We start from the raw sequence: 20,982 nt of genomic DNA, 5'->3' as shown, positions 1-20,982 counted from the left end.
CCACTAACTACGTGACCTTTCACTCCTCTTCTTCGGGGGCTTCCCTTCTGGAGGAGAATATGGTACCATGACCTCCCAAGTCTCGCCCAGGGTCAACACCACCACAACTCTGTAGGAATTCTACAGATTAGTATTTGATGTCAGTGGTCCTTCATTATAAAAACTAGTACCTTTGCCCATACCGTAGCTGCCTCACAACCTATTCGTTCTCAATCCCGACTTTTAAGAGGCCAATCCTGTGGCTCTTGACAAAACCAAAGAGTGTATTTATAAATCAAAATTCTCCATCTTCTTTTGTCTTACAAACATTTTAAGTTGTGTACTTAACTTGGCAAGTCCTATTGCTTAAAAATGACTCACAAAAGTACTACACACTTAGCTCTGTTAGCTTACTAAATATCTGAAAGACAGGAAAACAATTTTCCTGCTAAATATATGAGATTAAGAATAAAAACTCTGATGATTTGGGTGGATTATTTCCAGAAAAAAGAAATCAAAATAATCATTTGAATGACAGAGGCTTACTAAGAAGTTAGGCTGCTCCTTAAATAGAGAAAAAATAAATAATAAGAAGGTTATGGGCAAACTCCCATATAAGCCAGTTGATTTCTGTCTGTGTAATGATTATGGATGTAACCCATTATCTCAGCCAATTTCGAAATACTTAACTCACACCCAGCAGGATGAATCCATGCCAACATCCCGGCAATGCCATAACAACAGGGCGGGCATGTATGCGTCAGCGGTCAGAACCGTGGCGCGGAAGGCCATGGCATAAAGACTTAATGGAATGAACCCTGGACCCAACAGGGCCGCGAACTCGCGGTTTCTAATCGCTCCTCAAACTTTCACTGCTGAATCATCCTGGCCTACTCACTTAGGCTTTCTGAACGGATTTTCCTAGCTATGAATGGTCTGATCTATTTCCAGTAACTGTTAACAAATCATATAATGGACACAAAAGTGGTTGAAAAACTGAACTGTGGGCTCTGCAAAAATATAAGGTCAGGAGAACCAACACTGAGGGATTAAGCTTTCGACCAGGGAAACATCCTAAGATTCTAAACCAAAAATCACAACTTTCCTGGTAATCTGTACAAAACCAGGAGAGTCCCTGTCACGTGGTGTCAGGACTAGGTGTATTGGGTTTTTCTGGCCACGTCCTGAGGCGTGCGGGATCTTAGCTCCCCAACCAGGGATCGAACCCGTGCCCCCTGCCACGGGAGCGCGTGTAGCCTTAACCACTGGACTGCCAGGGAAGTCCCAAGGTGTATTGTTTCGAACACAGCAGGTGGGAGGAGACTAGAGGCAGCGATGGTCTGGGCCAGAGGGAAGACTCAAAGAAGACTTGTTCATAAAAGCCTGGAATGAAGCCCAGATCCCTCAGTGCATTAGGTAAGACCCCCGCCGCTGGGGCCCGGCCACATTTCCGGCCCCGCTTCTCTTTACTCCCAGCCACACACCCACACTGAGTGACCCCAGACAGCACGCTGCCTCCCAAGGGCACTCCGAACACGCGCGCTCCTGGGCTGGTCTCCGCTGAGCTCCTCTAGCTGGGGGGCCTCTTTCCGGTCCCCGATCACCTGGGCCGGCCTTCACACCACCGTCGACCCATCACCTTTCTTTTGGTCCTTCAGTCCTTGCTCAGAGTGCACTGTCTTCTAAACAGATTTCTCTGCTTCCCACTGTTGTAAGGAACAAGCCCTTCCTCTTTCTTTTTGCTATTATCTTTGTTATCAAAAGAGGGCTTTTGAAAGTTCAAGTTTTGCTTTGCTAACTCGACTGTAAGTTTCTTGAAAGGCAGAGGCCATTTCCTGTCTCTGTATTACCAACCACAGCAAGGAGAATTCCTTTGACTTAACATGTGCTTCATGAATGTGTGTGGACTGAATAAAAGTAAGGTGATCTCTACACTGAACTGGAAGGCACGGAGCCCCAGCTAATTATGAAGCAATCGCAACATTTCCCAGGGTAAAACTCTGAAGAGGTAGGACTCTTAATTCAGGACAGAGATGGAAAAACTGTGTTTCTCATAACCAATGTTGGCATCAGCAAAAAGCTAAACAGACTTTAGAGCAACGAGATATCTATCCTTTCCCCCAGGGGGGATAAATTACTCCTCTGCTCAGCTCCGGCCATTGCCCACCCCACACTGCACATCTAACGTCAGTGACACCAAGACTATTTGCAGTTCTCCAACAGACCATGTTCTCCCTCCCACACTGTGCCTTCATACCAACTATTCTATCTGTATGGAGTATACAGGGGAGAAAACGCCTTTTCATCCTCAAGTCTTAGCTCAAGAGTGAATTTTCCTCTTAAACCTCCCCCAATTTCCTCAAGGCAGACTTCGGAACACCTTTCCAGTGCACTCACTTCCAACACCACCCCACGAACCTACATCTCCATTTTATCTATTATCACATTCCAAAAATTACTTCTTTAAATGCCCAGCCCAGATAAAAAGGATCTAAAAGATAAGACTGGTTCTTTTTTACTTTTGCATAGCCAGCCCGAAGGCATTCAAAAGATACTATCTGAAGGGATCAACAATGAGTAAAGGTGTCTCACAAGCTATGAACCTCATTTATCTACAAATAGCTAACCTTCTACAATGGGTTCAGGATGAGTTGCTCACCCACTGCTTTCCTTGGAAGAGGCCAAAAAGCTGGAGTGCATCCCCAGTTTTGCCCCGACCTGAGTACCACTCCCACAGAAACAATACCACCCAAGAACAGGGCTCCAGGCTGGCCCTTCAAGCCCCATTCTACTTGAAGGGATCTAAAATAGCTAAAATTGCTAGTGATTTTAGGACTCTCAGAGCGATAAAACATAATACACGCACACTTCATCTTACTGCCCTTCACTTGATTGAGCTACACAGATAATGCATTTTTTACACATTGAAGGCACTTGGCAATCTTGTATTGAACAAGCTTATGGGTTCATAATGCTCGTTCATTTTGAACAAGCATTATGGGTTCAAGCCATTTTTCCAACAGCACTTGCTTCATGTCTCTGTGTCGCTTTTACATAATTTTCACAATATTTCAAACTTTTTCACTATTCTCATATTTGTCACGGTGATCTCTGATTAGCTATCTCTGATATTACTATTATAACTGTTTTGGGGCACTGTGAACCCCGCTTATAAAAGATAGAGAACTTAACAGATAAATGTGTGTGTTCTGACTGCTCCACCCACTGGCCTTTTCCCTGTTTCTCTCTCTCTCCTTGGGCCTCCCTACTTCCTGAGCCACAACAATATTAAAATTAAGCCAGTTCATTATTCACAGAACTAGAGCAAAAAATTTCACAATCTGTATGGAAACACAAAACACCCTGAAGAGCCAAAGCAATCTTGAGGAAAAAAAAACGGAGCTGGGGGAATCAGGCTCCCTGACTTCAGACTATACTACAAAGCTACAGTAATCAAGACAGTATGGTACTGGCAAAAAAACAGAAATATACGGGCTTCCCTGGTGGCGCAGTGGATAAGAATCTGCCTGCCAACGTAGGGGATGCGGGTTTGAGCCCTGGTCTGGGAGGATCCCACATGCTGCAGAGCAACTAAGCCCGTGAGCCACAACTACTGAGCCTGCGCGTCTGGAGCCTGTGCTCCACAACAAGAGAGGCCGCGACAGTGAGAGGCCCGCGCACGGCAATGAAGAGTGGCCCCCACTCACTGCAACTGGAGAAAGTCCTCGCACAGAAACAAAGACCCAAAACAGCCAAAAATAAATAAATAAATAAATAATTTTTTTTTAAAAAACAGAAATATAGATCAATAGAACACGATGGAAAGACCAGAGATAAACTCACACACATATGGTCACCTTATTTCGATAAAGGAGGAAAGAATATACAATGGAGAAAAGACAGCCTCTTCAATAAGTGGTGCTGGGAAAACTGGACAGTTACATGTAAAAGAATGAAATTAGAACATTCCCTAACACCATACACAAAAATAAACTCAAAATGGATTAAAGATCTAAATGTAAGGCCAGACACTATAAAACTCTTAGAGGAAAACATAGGCAGAACACTCTATAACATAAATCACAGCAAGATCCTTTTTGATCCACCTCCTAGAGAAATGGAAATAAAAACAAAAATAAACAAATGGAACCTGATGAAACTTAAAAGCTTTTGCACAGCAAAGGAAACCACAAAGAAGACCAAAAGACAACCATCAGAATGGGAGAAAATATTTGGAAACGAAGCAACAGACAAAGGAATAATCTCCAAAATATACAAGCAGGTCATGCAGCTCAATATCAAAAAAACAAACAACCCAATCCAAAAATGGGCAGAAGATCTAAATAGACATTTCTCCAAAGAAGATATACAGATTGCCAACAAACACATGAAAGGATGTTCAACATCATTAATCATTAGAGAAATGCAAATCAAAACTACAATGAGGTATCATGTCACAGCAGTCAGAATGGCCATCATCAAAAAATCTACAAACAATAAATGCTAGAGAGGGTGTGGAGAAAAGGGAACCATCTTGCACTGTTGGTGGGAATGTAAATTGATACAGCCACTATGGATAACAGAATGGAGGTTCCTTACAAAACTAAAAATAGAACTACCGGGCTTCCTTGGTGGCGCAGTGGTTGAGAGTCTGCCTGCCGATGCAGGGGACGCGGGTTCGTGCCCCGGTCCGGGAAGATCCCACATGCCGTGGAGCGGCTGGGCCCGTGAGCCATGGCCACTGAGCCTGCACGTCCAGAGCCTGTGCTCCGCAACGGGAGAGGCCACAACAGTGAGAGGCCCATGTACCACAAAAAAAACAAAAACAAAAACAGAACTACCATACAACCCAGCAATCCCACTACTGGGCATATACCCTGAGAAAACCATAATTCAAAAAGAGTCATGTACCACAATGTTCACTGCAGCTCTATTTACAATACCCAGGACACAGAAGCAACCTAAGTGTCCACTGACAGATGAATGGATAAAGAAGATGTGGCACATATATACAATGTAATATTACTCAGCCATAAAAAGAAACTAAATTGAGTTATTTGTAGTGAGGTGGATGGACATAGAGTCTGTCATACAAGTGAAGTAAGTCAGAAAGAGAAAAACAAACACCGTATGCTAACAGACATATATGGAATCTAAAAAAAAAAAAGTCATGAAGAACCTAGGGGCAAGACAGGAATAAAGACTCAGACCTATTAGAGAATGGACTTGAGGATATGGGGAGGGGGGAGGGTAAGCTGGGACAAAATGAGAGCGTGATACTGACACATATACACCACCAAATGTAAAATAGATAGCTAGTGGGAAGCAGCCGCATAGCACAGGGAGATCAGCTAGGTGGTTTGTGACCACCTAGAGGGGTGGGATAGGGAGGGTGGGAGGGAGGTGCAAGAGGGAGGGGATATGGGGATATATGTATATGTATAGCTGATCCACTTTGTTATAAAACAGAAACTAACACACCACTGTAAAGCAATTATACTCCAATAAAGATGTTAAAAAAATTAAGCCAGTTGATAACTATACAATAGCCTCTAAGTGTTCATGTGAAAGGAAGAATCGCATGTCTCTCACTTTACATCCAAAGTTAGAAGTGATTAAGCTCAGTGAGGAAGGCATGTTGAAAGCAGAGATAGGCCAAAAATTAAGCCTCTTAGGCCAAACAGCCAAGTTGTGAATGCAAAGGAAAAGTTCTTGAAGGAAATTAAAAGTGCTACTCCAGTGAACAGAGAAATGATAAGAAAGTGAAAGTCTTATTGCTGATATGGAGAAAGTTGTAGTGATCTGGTTAGAAGATCAAACCAGCCACAACATTCCCTTAAGCTAAAGCCTCATCCACAGCAAGGCCCTAACTCTCTTCAATTCAATGAAGGCTGAGAGAGGTGAGGAAGCTGCAGAAGAAAAGCTGGAAGCTATGAGAGGTTGGTTCATGGGGTTGAAGGAAAGAACCTCATAACATAAAAAAGCAAGGTGAAGCAGCAAGTGCTGACGTAGAAGCTGCAGCAAGTTATCCAGAAGATCTAGCTCAGATAATTCATGAAAGTAGCTTCACTAAACAACAGATTTTCAATGTGGATGACACAGCCTTCTGTTAGAAAAAGATGCCATGGAGGACTTTCACACAGCTAGGGAGGAGAAGTCAGTGCCTGGCTTCAAAGTTTCAAAGGACAGGGTGACCCTCTTGTTAGGTGCTAATGCAGCTGGTGACTTTAAGCTGAAGCCAATGCTCCCTTACTATTCTGAAAATCCTAGGACCCTTCAGAATTATACTAAATCCACTCTACCTGTGCTCTACAAAGGGAACAACAAAGCCTGGATGACAGCACGACCAGTTTACAACATGGTTTACTGAGTATTTTCAGCCTCCTCTTGAGACCTACTGCTCAGAGGAAAAAAAAAAAAAAAAAAAGATTACTTTAAAAATATGACTGTTCATTGAAAGTGCACCTGGTCATCTAAGAGCTCTGATGGAGACAGACAATGAGATTAATGTTGTTTTCACACCTACGAACACAACGTCCATTCTGCAGCCCGTGGATCGTGGAGTAATTTTGGTTTTTAAGTTTTATGATTTAAGAAATACATTTCATCTGGCTACAGCTCGCACAGACAGTGATTCCTCTGATGAATCTAGGAAAAATAAATTGAAAACTTTCTGGAAAGGAACTACCATTCTGGATGCCACTATGAACCTTCGTGATTCATGGGAAGAGGTCAAAATATCCATTCACAGGAGTCTGAAAGAAGTTGATTCCAAGCCTCATAAATGACTTTGAGGGATTCAAAACTTCAGTGAAGGAAATAACTGCAGATGTGGGGGAAACAGCAAGAGAACTAAAATTAGAAGTGGAGCCTGAAGATGTCACTGAATTGCTGCAATCTCATGACCAAACTTGAATGGGTAGGGAGTTGCTTCTTAAGGACAAGCAAAGAAAGTGGTTTCTTGAGATGAAATCTACTCCTGGTGAAGATGCTGTGAAGACTGTTGAAACGACAGCACAGGATTTAGATTGGTACGTCAACTTGGTTGATAAGGCAGAAGCAAGGTGAGAGGATTGACTCCAATTCTGAAAGAAGTTCTACAGTGGGGAAAATGCTAACACACAGCACTGCACGTTACAGAGAAACCATTTTTGAAAAGAAGAGTCAATCAATGAAGCAGACTTCACTGTTGTCTTATTTTAAGAACTGCCACGGCCACCCCAGCCTTTGCAATCACCACCCTGATCAGTCAGCAGCCATCAGCATGGAGGCAAGACCCTCTATCAGCAAAAAGATTATGACTTGCTGAAGGCTCATATGATGGCTAGCATTTTTTTTAGCAATAAAGTATTTTTTAATTAAGGTATGTACATTGTCATTTTAGACATATGCTATTGCACACTTAATAGACTACAGTCTAGTGTAAACATAGCTTGAAATGCACTGGGAAACCAAAAAACTGGTATGACTCGCTTTACTGCAGTGGTCTGGAACCGGCCCTGCAATATTCCTGAGGTACACCTGTATTAATAAAAGTTCCCTGCCTGTTTTGCGGGCTAGACTAAAATCTTAGCCCTCCCTTTTAGTGTAAATGCCCTTGGAGAAAGATCTCCTAAGTCCTAAATCACCATGGACTCTATGGCGCTCTCTTTGTGGATCAGTCATGGCATTTCTTATGTGTCAGGTGGGCTTTCCTCCTCCTTCTCTTTTCTACCTCCTCTACTTGTATGATCAGGAAGAATCAGTTTAATATTAGCCCAGATAAAACACGATAAACACATCTTCTGGAGGAAAAACTCACACACTACATGCACGTTTATGCTCCCACCGTGGCTGGGCCCTCAATACTGCTGAGCTCTCCCTCCGCTTTCCCTGGAACCCCCAGCTCACCGAGGACTCGGGGGCTACCTGCCCCAAAGCTTCTCTGCTATGCTCAAACTCCCACCTCAAAGTTACATACTTTCATTTGCAAATAATCCTCACCCCTCACTTCCTAGAGAAAATTAATGGCAACTGAACAGAAACTCCCTCCCTGGGCATCCACCCTCTCTAACTCCAGATTTTAAAGGAAGGACTTCGCCATTGGCAGATCGGCAGACCACCTCAGAGACTCATCATAGGATCTCCAGTTAATCCTCATGACCGGTAAGGGAGATACCATCACACCCAGCTGACTGATGGATGAGCAAACTGAGGGTTAAAGGGATTAAAGGATGTGTCCACAGTCCCATGACCACTAAATGACAAAACAGATAGAATCTGGGCCTCTTGACGCTCACTTCACATTGCACTGCACCACATCTGTTTCAGGACAGCCTAAACTGACGTTCTCAATTCTCCTCCACACGTCCCATGGTCTAACCTAATCTGCCCAAGCGCTTCATAAGTAAACTTGCCTTTGCCTCTTTAAAAAGACAAGTACTATCTTTTTCTGATGATAAAATACATACTCATTATAGGACATTCTGGAAAACATAAAAAGATGAAAGAGTAAGATGAAAAGTCATCCATAATAAATAATATGAATGAACAATCTACAACTATACACAATATGGATGAAACACACAATACTGAGCGTGAAAAATCAAACACTAGAGAGTACATGTTGTACGATTCCATTTATATAAGGAACAAAAAGCAGTCAGAACTATGGAATGCCACTAGAAGTCAGCAGCACAAGGGGGCTTGTGGAAGTGAGGATAATATCCTATTTCTCAAGCTGGGCACTTGTTGCATGGGTATGCTCAGTGTATGAAAATTCAATGAAGTATAATTTATGATGTGTAAATGTGTATATATGTACACGCAATTGTACACGTATACACACACACACACACACATAAGATACTTGAAGTCGGACAAAATGTTTATATTTTGGAGTGTTTTCTTCCTGGTGCTTTTTTTTCCTTTTGGTATTCTTGTTTAAAAACTATTTTTAAAATTATGATCACACCATATATATAAGTTTATATTCCATCATTTCACCTAACAAAAAGCATATGCATTTACCCAAATTACTATAAATGCTTCATAAATACTTTTAATGGCTGTATAACAGTCTACCTGGTGCCTGTATCAGTGCCCTGCTACCAACCATTTAGATGTTTCCAATGTTTATTATTACAAATACTATGGTAGTGAATACCTTTACCCTTTAAGTCATTTAGCCACGCTCTCCTCCTATTCTGCTTTATATATTGATAATATTTATCTCACAACATACTCCGCCATATGTAATCACTTATGTACTTATCATACCCTCATTGTTCGTAACAAGATTCCCCAAACCACAGACCCACATCACCCTTCCTCGTACCCTCTACAGACCCTTACTTCTGAACACAGCAGGTACTTATTATTTGTTGAAGTGTTTTCAAAAGCCAAGGAAAACCTTCATTTGTACCAACCTAGATTTCAGTACCACCTCAATCACCCATGTAAAATGAATGTTTCAGTCAGCTATATTCCAACTCTTCATTTAGTCTGCACAGCTAAATGCTTAGAGGCAGTTTAGCACAGTTCCCCTTGAGGGTATAAATAAATACTAGCCACTGTCCTGAATTCATCTAACAACTAACAGTGCCACTTCCCAAGGATCTAATGAGTATCAGACAAGTTCCTCTCATCAAAGAGCTTACAGCTGGTGGATCACTGAATATGGATCTTGCTTTCAGGAGACCCACAGTCTAGCAGGAAAGGAGGTGTGAAACAAACCCCAACTCTTCCACTCCTAAGCTTCCAAATCACAAGTATACAGATGGGAACAAATACCGGCCCCAGAGCCAAACTCTGAAACCTTGGCCTGGGTGGGTGACTTCATGTTCGTTAGTCTATGAATGAAGGCGTCTGCTGTACTTAAAACACGTTTTAAATAATTTTACAAACATTATTAACCCCATCATATCTGATAATGCAAAAGCACAGTACATGTTTAAAGTGCTAATAAAAAAAGAGACACAATTATGACAGACACAAAAGGAGAGCTAATAAAAATAGTTGAGAATGGTGAAAAATATTTTTCTTTTTTCCTTTTGCATATGGAATGAAGACTGGGAAGAAGCCTGAAGAGCAAAGGATGAATGAGGCGGGGGTGAAAAAAGCTAACCTATACCTATTATAACCTAGCAATAACAATTAGCCAAACAGAAGAGAGATCTTCAGAAGTTTTTCCATCCTGAATACAACAGGATGATCAGAACCAAAGGTGGAAACTTGGTCCAAAGTCAGTTCAGGAGGCCAGGAAACTGTTCTAGAAAAGAAAGGCCGAGCATGGCCAGGACTGAGCCCACTGAAGGCTCCTACAAACCAAGAGGTGACAAGTGAACTTGGACACCAAGGACTACTAAAGAGGTCCCCAGGGCTCCAAAGAGACCATGAAGGAGCTACCTGTCTCAAGAGATTTTTAATGTAGACAAAGCTGCTCCACTTTAGAAAGAGATGCCACACAAAACATGCAGCAGCAAAGGCATGACTGGTTGCAAAGCTTCAAAGAACAAACTTAGACTCCTTGAACCAGATCAGGGAACTGCAAGCTTAGAGTCTTCTTAGTCACTTTGAACCTGTGAACAAATGAGCTTCAGAAGAGCCTCTGGGAAGCTCAGCTGTTTGAAGTAGAGAGCATCTGAAATTACAATGCAAAGGAAGAGAAATATACATGCATATGGTAGAGAAGGAAGGCAAGATGGACTCCTATGGGAGCGAGCACCTCATTCAGGAACAGAGGTTGGCCAGGCTGGGTTTTAGAGCTATAGGGTATTTTGGTACATAAGGGAGAGGTTGAACCATTTTTTTCCATGTGATCAAATAGCATGTTTAGATGTTTCAGCATCAATGTATTAATTTAGTTCTGCTAGAGCCTGGCACACGAGGATGGGTAGGGAGGGAGAGCTGGAGGGCAGCCAAGCAGGGAGGGAGGGCAGCCACAGGGCAGGGGACCAGAGCCAAATTTCCTGTGGGCTGCAGCAGAGTCAGAACTCAACCTTGTAGGCAGTGATGGAGTTGAGTTTTTAGCAAGTCAGTGAGATTTGTGTATCTGAAAGCTCATCTGGCGACATGTAGAAGATGGGTCTCAGGTGGGGAGACCAGTGAAGCAGCAACAGCCTAAATGAGAGATGCTAAATTAGGGTAGTGAATGATGGAGAAATGGAAAAGATTTCCTGCAGCCGCATAGCACAGGGAGATCAGCTCTGTGCTTCGTGACCACCTAGAGGGGTGGGATAGGGAGGGTGGGAGGGAGGGAGACACAAGACGGAAGAGAGATGGGAACATATGTATGTGTATAACTGATTCACTTTGTTGTAAGGCAGAAACTAACACACCATTGTAAAGCAATCATACTCCAATAAAGATGTTAAAAAAAAAAAAGAAAAGATTTCCTGAGCTCTCCAGAAGGTACAATCACAACCAGATGAATTAGTCAAGCTGAGGTGGCACAGGAAAGTCAAGATTAGGAATAAAGTGGGTGATGATGCCAAAAACCCAGATAGGAAATCAAGGAAGAAGTCAGGAGGCATATGCTGATCCAAAGGGATTGCTGTACGGTTCAGTGGAGAGGGGTCTGGAGGTCAGAGTACAGAGCATATAAACAAAAAACATTTTGGAAAATATTCCAGGCAGCTTATAGGCCCTCTGCTGCCCACACAGAACAATAGGTTAAGAAATCCTGGACCTGGGGGGCAGGGAGGGAAGGTCTCAAGCAGCATTTCTCAACCAGCATGCTACTGGCAAAGTACAAGGGACAAGTCTTCACCACGAAGGATGCTGAGCACCCCTGGCTCAGCCCTTGCCCACTGACCCCCAGAAATACCCACAACCTAGACTCTGTGACAACCAATCTATTTCCGAATGGTACCTGTGTTTGAGAGCCAAACACAAAAGGGAGAGGAGGCAGCAAAGAAGGCTTAGTCTAAAAGAGCGGGGATGGAAGGAAAAGCAGATCTCACCCTCCAGCCAATAGGTCACCCCCATTTCCAAACACACCACTATGTGACGATTCTCCCACCTCCACCACTAGCACTTTATCTACTCCATCCCTTGCCTGAATTATTGCAATCACATCCTAACTGGTCTTCCTGCTTCAATTCTTATTTATTTTTCCCCTTTTTATTAAGTCACCATACCGTACATGACATCCCTAGGACTTACAATGTAAGTTTGTACCTTATGACCCCCTTCTCCCATTTTACCCCCCCACCTCTCCATCCCCACCCCTCATTTATGCAATTTTTAAAGACTGCACATATAAGTGAGATCATACAGTATTTGTTTTACTCTAACTTATTTCACTTAACATCATGTCCTCAAGGTCCATCCATGTTTGTGGCAAATGATGGGATTCCTTCTTTTTCCTGGCAGAATAATATTCCACTGTGTGTGTGTGTGTGTGTGTGTGTGTGTGTGTGTGTGTGTGTGTGTGTATGTATATATATATTTATATACACTACATTTCCTTTATCCATTCATCCACTGATGAGCACTTAGGCTGTTTGCATGTTTTGGCTTCCTACTTCTATTCTTAATTTCCCTTGACAAGCCCTTTCCACATGACAGCAATGTGAACCTTTTCCATTTTACTAATTTTATTTAATAAGCACTTTTATAATACTTAATGATCTGCCATGCTCCATTCTGTACAAATATTAACTCACTGAAACCTCACAACACTGGGAGATAGGTATCATTCCTACTCCCATTTTACCAATGAGGCCCAGAGAAGTTACTGGATTACTGCAGGGTCGCAGAGCCAGTAAGTGTAGAGCTGTGATCTTAACCCAGACAGCCAGCTCCAGAAGTCATCCTCTTGCCAAGTACTCCACATTATTCTCCAATTCATTCATTCCTCTGTTCAAGACCCTTAACAGTCTTCTCACTCAAGAGTAAAAACCAAGATCCTGGGCTTCCCTGGTGGCGCAGTGGTTTAGAGTCCGCCTGCCGATGCAGGGGTGCCCCGGTCTGGGAAGATCCCACATGCCACGGAGCGGCTGGGCCCGTGAGCCATGGCCGCTGAGCCTGAGCGTCCGGAGCCTGTGCTCCGCAACGGGAGAGGCCACAGCGGTGAGAGGCCCACGTACCAAAAAAAAAAAAAAAAACAACAAACAAACCAAGATCCTTGTCACAGCCAATAAGGCCCTAGTGTAGGGGTCCCCATTACCTCTTTTACGTCATCTCCTGCAACTGGTCTGGCTGCTCTGACGTGCACACACCATATGCGCCTGCTCCAGGGCCTCTGCACTCACTGTCCCCTGACCTCGAGTGTCTTCCTCCAGACAGCTACAGAGTTGGCTCCTTTGCTTCATTACCCTCTCTACTCAAATGTGCTCTCCTCAGTGAGGACTTCCTGTCCATCCAATGCCAAATCACACCTCCACTCCCACCCCCAGCATTCTCAATTCCTCCACCTCGCTATATATTTTTCCTCCAAAACATTTATCATTATATAAAGAATGTAAAATTACTCATTCATTTATTATCGAACTCCCCCTAACAGAGTAGCTTTCCATGAGAACAGGAGTTCTATGTGTTTTGTGCTGTTACAGCCCCATGCATGGAAGGGCATGCAGTTCATTTTGAATGAATGAATGAATGAATGAATGAACAAAGAAAAAGTGGTGACAAGGAAGCCAAGGAGAAATTTCAAAAGAGAGGGAGGCACTTCCCTGGTGGCGCAACGTTAAGAATCTGCCTGCCAATGCAGGAGACATGGGTTCGATCCCTGGTCCAGAAAGATCTCACATGCTGCAGAGCAACTAAGCCTGTGCACTGCAACTACTGAGCTTGAGTCCTACAGCCTGCGAGCCACAACTACTAAAGCCTGTATGCCCTAGAGCCCGCACGCTGCCACTACTGAGCCCTCACGCTGCAACTACTGAAGCCTGCAGGTTCTAGGGCCCGCATGCTAAACTACTGAGTCCGCGTGCTGCAACTACTGAAGCCTGTGTGCCTAGAGCCCGTGCTCTGCAACAAGAGAAGCCACTGCAATGAGAAGCCTGTGCGCCTAGAGCTCGTGCTCTGCAACAAGAGAAGCCACTGCAATGAGAAGCCGGTGCACCGCAACGAAGAGTAACCCCTGCTCGCCGCAACTAGAGAAAGCCTGCGCTCAGCAACAAAGACCCTACGCAGCCCCTCCCCCCCCCAAAAAAAAATGACAGAGGGAGATCGCTCAACAGCATGAACATGCTACAAAAAGCTTTGGTTATACTGGGGTGAAAAGCTTCCATTGATTCTGGCAATTAAGATATTGGTACCTGTGGCAAGACATGTTTCTAAGAAATGGTACCTTTGGAGAGCGAGTTGGCCGGCGATGTGGCAGAAGTATTAAGCAGACGGCTCCTGTAAGAAGGTGGCTGAGAGAGGAGATAGCTAGAAGGAGCAGCAATGTCAAGAGAGCCCTCAGCATGTTCTTTCCACGCTGAGGGCCAGGAGCCAAGGGGAAGCGAGATTGAAATTCAATGAGAGGAAGCATTACCAATGGAGAAAGGCCTTGGAGACAGACACCTCCAGACCGCGGTGAGTGGGGAGGGTCTTCCATGTCAACTAGCAAACGTTCTACTCCCACCCTTGGATGATCTACACTGACAGTGCTTTCTCTAACTCAGGTGCTCCCAGACCATAGGTCTGGACAGACAAAGAGCCCTGAGGCCTGTTCAGACTCCCAGTTCAGACAGAGCTCACTGGCGCTGGGTGAGGGAAAGGTGCTAACTCCTCACTGAGACACTTCATATACATTCATTTCCATACAGAGACACACACAGACACCTCTTTTATTCCAAACTAGCCCTGAGTGACAAATTAGTAGCCCCATTTAAAGATCAGGAAACATGAGGCTGGGCCAGTATCGTAACTTCCCTACGGCTACCCAGGTCTAGCCAGGCTTTTAACTGAAGTGCACCCTTTCAAATATGCACTGTATGTCCGTACTCAGAATATAACAGGAGAAGAGACAGGTAATCAAGACTAGACAAATTACAATAAAGGGCATGAGCTAGGTTCAGAGATTATAGACCTATTCAAATAGTTTAAGCAAAAATAGAAGTCAGAGCTTACTGGGGAATTCCCTGGCGGTCCAGTAGTTAGGACTTGGGCTCTGCTCTCACTGCTGAGGGCCTGCCTGGGTTCAATCCCTGGATGGGGAACTAAAATCCCACTTTGATTCTGTGAGCCTTGTACTTGCTTTCTATGACTTGTGCATTTGCCTCATCTCTTTGACCATTTTTTTTTGGCTGTGCTGCGGGGCATGCGGGATCTTAGTGCTCCGATAAGGGATCAACCCACGCCCCATGCATTGGAAGTGCGGAGTCTTAACCAGTGGACCACCAGGGAAGTCCATATGACCATGTTTTAATCATCTTTGTATCTCCTTAGCTGCTCAGTAAATATTTGAATCAAAAAAAAAAAGTAAGAACTTACTTTTCTGTCCAGCATCTATCCATTAGGAGAACCCTAATTTTTTCAATGTATATACTTGTATCTGGAAGAATAACTTAAAGTGATCTTCCAATAATAAAATTACTATAATTAAAGATAAACATGACTTAGCGCTCAGAAGCCTATGACAATTAACAAGAGTGACAAAATATATCACCCACGTGAATAAAACCTGGTGGAAAATTATCATAATTCCCCTCTTGTTACAACCTGTATTTATATCTGATTTCTTATCAAAACAAAGAATAAAACATACACTGCTGAATAAGAAAATAGCTTTCTCAATGCCTAAAACTTGGACAGCACTGGAGTTAACTGTAATGAGATTTGTGATATATCTGAATGTGACAAAAAAAATTGCCCCAAATAAGTCTTCTAAATCCTATAGCAAGGCTGTGAAATAAATAGGCAATAAATATTACTGGAGCTAAAAAGCTCCAGGAAACTTGTTCAAGGTCACCCAAAGTAGCCAGTAAGCATGTACACATGAGGGAAAGAATAACAAGGGCTCCCAACCAGAACTTTCTTCTCAGGCATATGGTGGCTACTCCTGATGCAAATGTCCTGGGGCACAGAGACCTCCCAAAAAGGCAAGTCGCGCGGTGTGCCCCTCTCCAGCCCCACTCCCAGTATTTTTATACAAGGAAAATCAGGTCTAAGTTAAGTACCAAGGTGAGGCAAAGGGTCTGGCTAGAGAGGACATCTCTACTTGTCGTGCCTTCCCGACTAGAAAATAAAAAGGTGGGGATATGAGGAAGCAACAGGGACAACTTCCTTGAGTGAAGCAAATGTATGAAAAACTTAAGATTTCTCGTCATGATGCTGACCAGGTGAACTACTCACTCTTCTTTTGTGAGAGCACCTAGCCCAGAACTTGGCACCTAATAGGGGGTTAAAAATGCTTTAGTCCCGCCTGCTCTGCTCCCCCAACCCAAGGGCATCCGGCTTCTGGCAGGCAAAAACTCAGGGTCCAAACCACAAAGATGTGTAACATTTGGGGGAAACCTAGAGGTTGAGTGCAAAGAAATAAATCCTACAATCAACTCCCAAGTTCCCTGTACACTTAGTGACCCACCAGATACCAAACTAGAAAAGAATTGGAATTACTTCACTCTAGGGTGTGAGGGAAAGTTCTAAGAGGAAACTAAAGCTCTAAAGAACTAAAGTCAAAAGAAAATGTGGGTGATTATGTAAGAAGTAGAGGCCAGAAACATTAATAAAAGACACAAGTACTTAAGAGTTATAGTACATCAAGCTAATATTTTGTAAAGAGCAACCACATGACAAAAACACTCCAAGCTTTAAGCCTTCCTTGGCCTTGGAAAGTCATGAGACCTTTTTGGCTAAAGCAAGGAAAGCTTTAGTGAGAGGGAAAAAAGAACTTCCAGACCTCTAGGTGGCTCCCATTTTTAAGGAACTACCTCTCTACCTTAACTAAATGGCCAAGTGACACTAGTTATTTATTCAAGTCACGGCAATAGCTGGCCAGTACTAAACATCCTTAGAACTATAACTCTCCTTTTTCTACTCCAGTTTGCCCTTTCTTCCTTTGAATTTGAGCACTGGTGCAATCCACAGCTGCTGACTAACATGTTATCATATAACATGTGCAAAATAATGTGACAAGGTAAGTTTTTTTTTTTTCTTTCAGTAATCCTGTGCTGATGAAAAAACCATAATTCCTTTAATGATGTACTTAGGAAAAGGATTATCTACAACAGAAAATCACAAGGGTAACACCAATTAAAAGGTATCTCAATTTATTTATGAATTTTCCACAGAGCTCCAGTGTATTCATTTTACCTGGTATCTGCAAAGGATATTTCATGTTATACATAAAACCAGCAAAGAAGGCGTGTAGGAGACAGCCAGTCTGGCTTTTGTGTTAGAAGCAGATTTAACAGTGATAAAGAAGGCAATCAATATACAAATCACAAGTCGTATTACTATCTTATTCATTACAACAGTAACTATTTATTGAGCATTTACTGTATACACACCAGGCACTGGGTATAGACTGGTGAATAAACCAGGCATTATTTCTGCCCTCGGGGGCAAGAGAGAAACATCAAACAAATAACACATCCTTATAAACTGTGGTAAATATTAAGAAGGAAAAGATAACTGCTATGAGGGAGACAATTAAGGGGTTCTAAGTCGCACGGCGACACGAGTGGCCTTCTCAGGGAAGACTTTTACAGAGGATAGCTGAACCAGCACCCAAGGATGAGAAATTACTCAAGGAGGTGGTCCTGAAATAGACCACCAGCAGGAGCCCTGAGGTGAGCCTGCTAGAGAGCTGAATCACGTGGTTGGCCAGAGATGAAAATGGGGCACGGGACCAAATGACACAGGACCTTGTAGGAATGTTGAAGATTTTATATTTTACCCCAAGAATAAGAACTCTGAAGACTTTAAAGAGCAAGTGACTTCTTTTTTCTCTTTCTGGCTGCTGGTGGAAGAGGGACCGGAAGGAGGGCCAGAGTGTGAGCCGGAGGCCTCTGCAGTGGGAAGGAGGACGGTGGCTGGAACCAGGATGGGAGCATAGTGGAGACTGAAAATCAGGTTTGAAAGAAAATCAGGTTTGAAAGAGATTATGCCCGAAAAGTAGACAGGATTTTGTGACAAACTGGTTGTGTGTGTGTGTGTGTGTGTGTGTGTGTGTGACAGAACAGAACACAGAGTGGAAGATAACTGCAGCCTTCTGGCCTGAGCCACTCATTAGATGGATGACATGAAAAACTGAGGAGGAACAGTCTGAAAGGTTGAGTAATCATGAGCTCATTTTTCAAGAAGTCTCAGATGCTGCCATTTACTGGCTAAGATGGGCCAGGCACCATGTTAGGTGTTCTACTTGTCACAGCATCGCTCTTAGTAATAATAACCCCATTTTTCAGAAAGCTTTGAAGTTTGAAATCTATTTAGGGTTGGAGCAAGCTAGCAGGAGAGAAAACAGGTGATACATTATTTTTAAAATCCAATCCTCGGAGTTACGATGCACAATGCTTTCCTATCCCACTCCACTGCTACCCACAAAGAGTTTTGCTATGTGTTGAACACTAGCAAGTTATCTAGGAACCTAATGGTTTACAAAAAATGAGCAAAGCCGTTATGCCAGGAATCAACCATAATGGAAAGAGTAACAATGCTCAACAATGAACAACATTTTTACTCTCATTACCTACGTCAACATAAGACAGATCAATTAAAGAGTAAGAAACTCTGAAACACTCATCATTTCTCAAAATGACCAAGTCATTCAAGTCAAAAATTAATGCAAGCCACGCAGTACAGAGGCCACAAAAGCCAAGCATTGAGAATTACATTAAAAAATCGAAACCTTAACAAAAATAAAATACTAGGCAAAAGGAAATGATACCACAACCTCATAGAATTTAAATTCTGCAATTCCTAAACATCTCAACCGAATGCCAAATTCAGGAAACATGCACACTAAAAACAATCTAAACATTCTCACTTCTTTTAAACTGCTTTTCCCTGCAGCATGCTGACACTTCAGCAATCTGAAATGCCTTTCCCCTCTGCACAGTCCCATGATTTCCTCCCTCTCTGAGCTCTCTGATGTCCCCCTCAGCTACTGAAGCCCCCAAATTAGGTATTATCAATGAACCTAGAAAGAATTCAATGCATTACTGCCAACTGTGTATCGAGAGTACCGTCTTAAGACTCTTAAAGGGAGAGAAAATGAGGAAGGGGAGGATTCTTGAAAGGTTTTACCATCTACATTACAAATTATATTTTTGTTGGGTCTGATCCTTCAAAAGACCAATCATCAAATTATGTTCAGTCTTCTTTAAGTGGTGTATGGTCACATATAATATTTATGGTTTGGGATAGTTCCCCATGGGGATAAATAGAATTAAAAGTACAATTGATATGCCAGCTAAAAGATAAAATCTCACACAAACCATCCTCCAAAACAATACTGCTCTGTCCTGTCTCCTGATTCCTGTGTCCACGCAGTACCTCTCCCTGCAGAGGGCTAGCTGGCATTCACTACTGCCTCACACAGGCAAAGGACAGGATGCTGAAAATCCATTAAGAAAGCTTCCCATTTTTCTGTTCCTTCACAACATGATTGCCAACTCCTGGCAACGCAGAGATGAAAGACTTAAGAAAAATGAACATTAAAAAATAAAAGACTGGGACTTCTCCGGTGGTGCAGTGGTTAAGAATATGCCTGCCAATGCAGGGGACTCGGGTTTGAGCCTTGGTCAGGGAAGATCCCACATGCCTCAGAGCAACTAAGCCCCTGAGCCACAACTACTGAGCCTGCGCTCTAGAGCCCGCGAGCCACAACTACTGAGCCAACGTGCCACAACTACTGAAGCCTGCGCGCCTAGAGCTCAACAAGAGGAGCCAGCGCAATGCGAAGCACGCACACAGCAACGAAGAGTAGCCCCCCACTCACCGCAACTAGAGAAAGCCCGCAGGCAGCAACGAAGACCCAACGTAGCCAAAAATAAATAAATAAAATAAAGAAATCTAAAAATAAATAAATAAAAATAAAAGATTACCTGGGGCCTCCTACCAGAATGGGTGGTTAATCCCACCGACAGAAAATCAGAAATCTATCCATATTTAAAGGTGCTTCCTGCAGACAAAACAGATCTAACGAAGAATTCCTGAGACACATTACACTGGAAAATCCATAAATGTTCCTCCCTCTGTGTCACCAGGCTGGAGGAATTTTTTTAACGCAATGCTTTGATGTACTGACAAGGTTACCCTGACAAGTTTAAGTCAGCTATGAAACGTGCCCTGCATCTATTTCCCGTCTAAATGCCTAAAGATCAGGGGCAATACTGACCCGCAATTATAGCCAACGCTTGCACTGCTCAAGATGTCGTTTGATGCTGAGAAAGTAGTGGTTCAGCAACCAGGCGGCTCTAGGATGCTAAAATAACAACGCAACACTCGATTACGAGCCCAGGTACCTGGCGTAAAAGATCCTGTGCTACACGAGGACCCCACATTCAAAGCTCACGTCCCTTTGGCTTCAATCTTATTAAGCTCTCCGCGACGTACCCTCCCAAAGTTTCTAGTTTGCAAAACGGAATTACTTTGAAAGTCCCCTCTTCTGGACTCCCCTCTCCAGACGGGTTGGCGGCAAGGGGAAATAGGCAAGGAGGATGGTTAATCGTTTAACCAACATTTAAAAACCTGTAAACCAATCATCTTTTCAGAGGAAAAAAATGAGCGTTCACCAAGCAGTCGCTCGGCGAGCGAGCATCCGATTTCCATTTGGAGCGAAATTAAAGAAGCCAGACATACATTTCCCTTTCCAACAAAAGTGGCCTCTAAACTCTCCGGCCAAGGACACTGGGAGGAAACAGAGGCTGGAAACAAGCTCGTACTCTCGGTCAAAGCGCGTGTGTGCGGCGAGGAGAACGCGCAAAGGCGAGACAGCGGGGAAAAGGTGAACTGGAGGAAGCTGGAGCCCGCGGCGGCGGCGAGGCGGGGGCAGATCGGACGAAGAAATCCGAGGTGCAGAGAGAGGGGCGGGGAAGGGGGAGCCCGGAGGCTCCAGGAGGAGGAGGGAGGGGTCCCGGACGCTGC

General features: G+C 43.5%; 1 protein-coding gene across 4 annotated transcripts in view; it reads right to left on the bottom strand.

The window, feature by feature from the left end:
* Nucleotides 1-20,982, bottom strand: part of RASSF8 (Ras association domain family member 8) — a 130,995-nt gene that overhangs the window by 108,990 nt on the left and 1,023 nt on the right. The window lies entirely within an intron of this gene.

Source organism: Kogia breviceps, chromosome 12 (genome assembly GCF_026419965.1).
Source record: "Kogia breviceps isolate mKogBre1 chromosome 12, mKogBre1 haplotype 1, whole genome shotgun sequence".
Taxonomy (NCBI): domain Eukaryota; kingdom Metazoa; phylum Chordata; class Mammalia; order Artiodactyla; family Physeteridae; genus Kogia; species Kogia breviceps.
The sequence above is the reverse complement of the archived record's forward strand: the minus strand, read 5'-3'. Positions and strand labels throughout refer to the sequence as shown.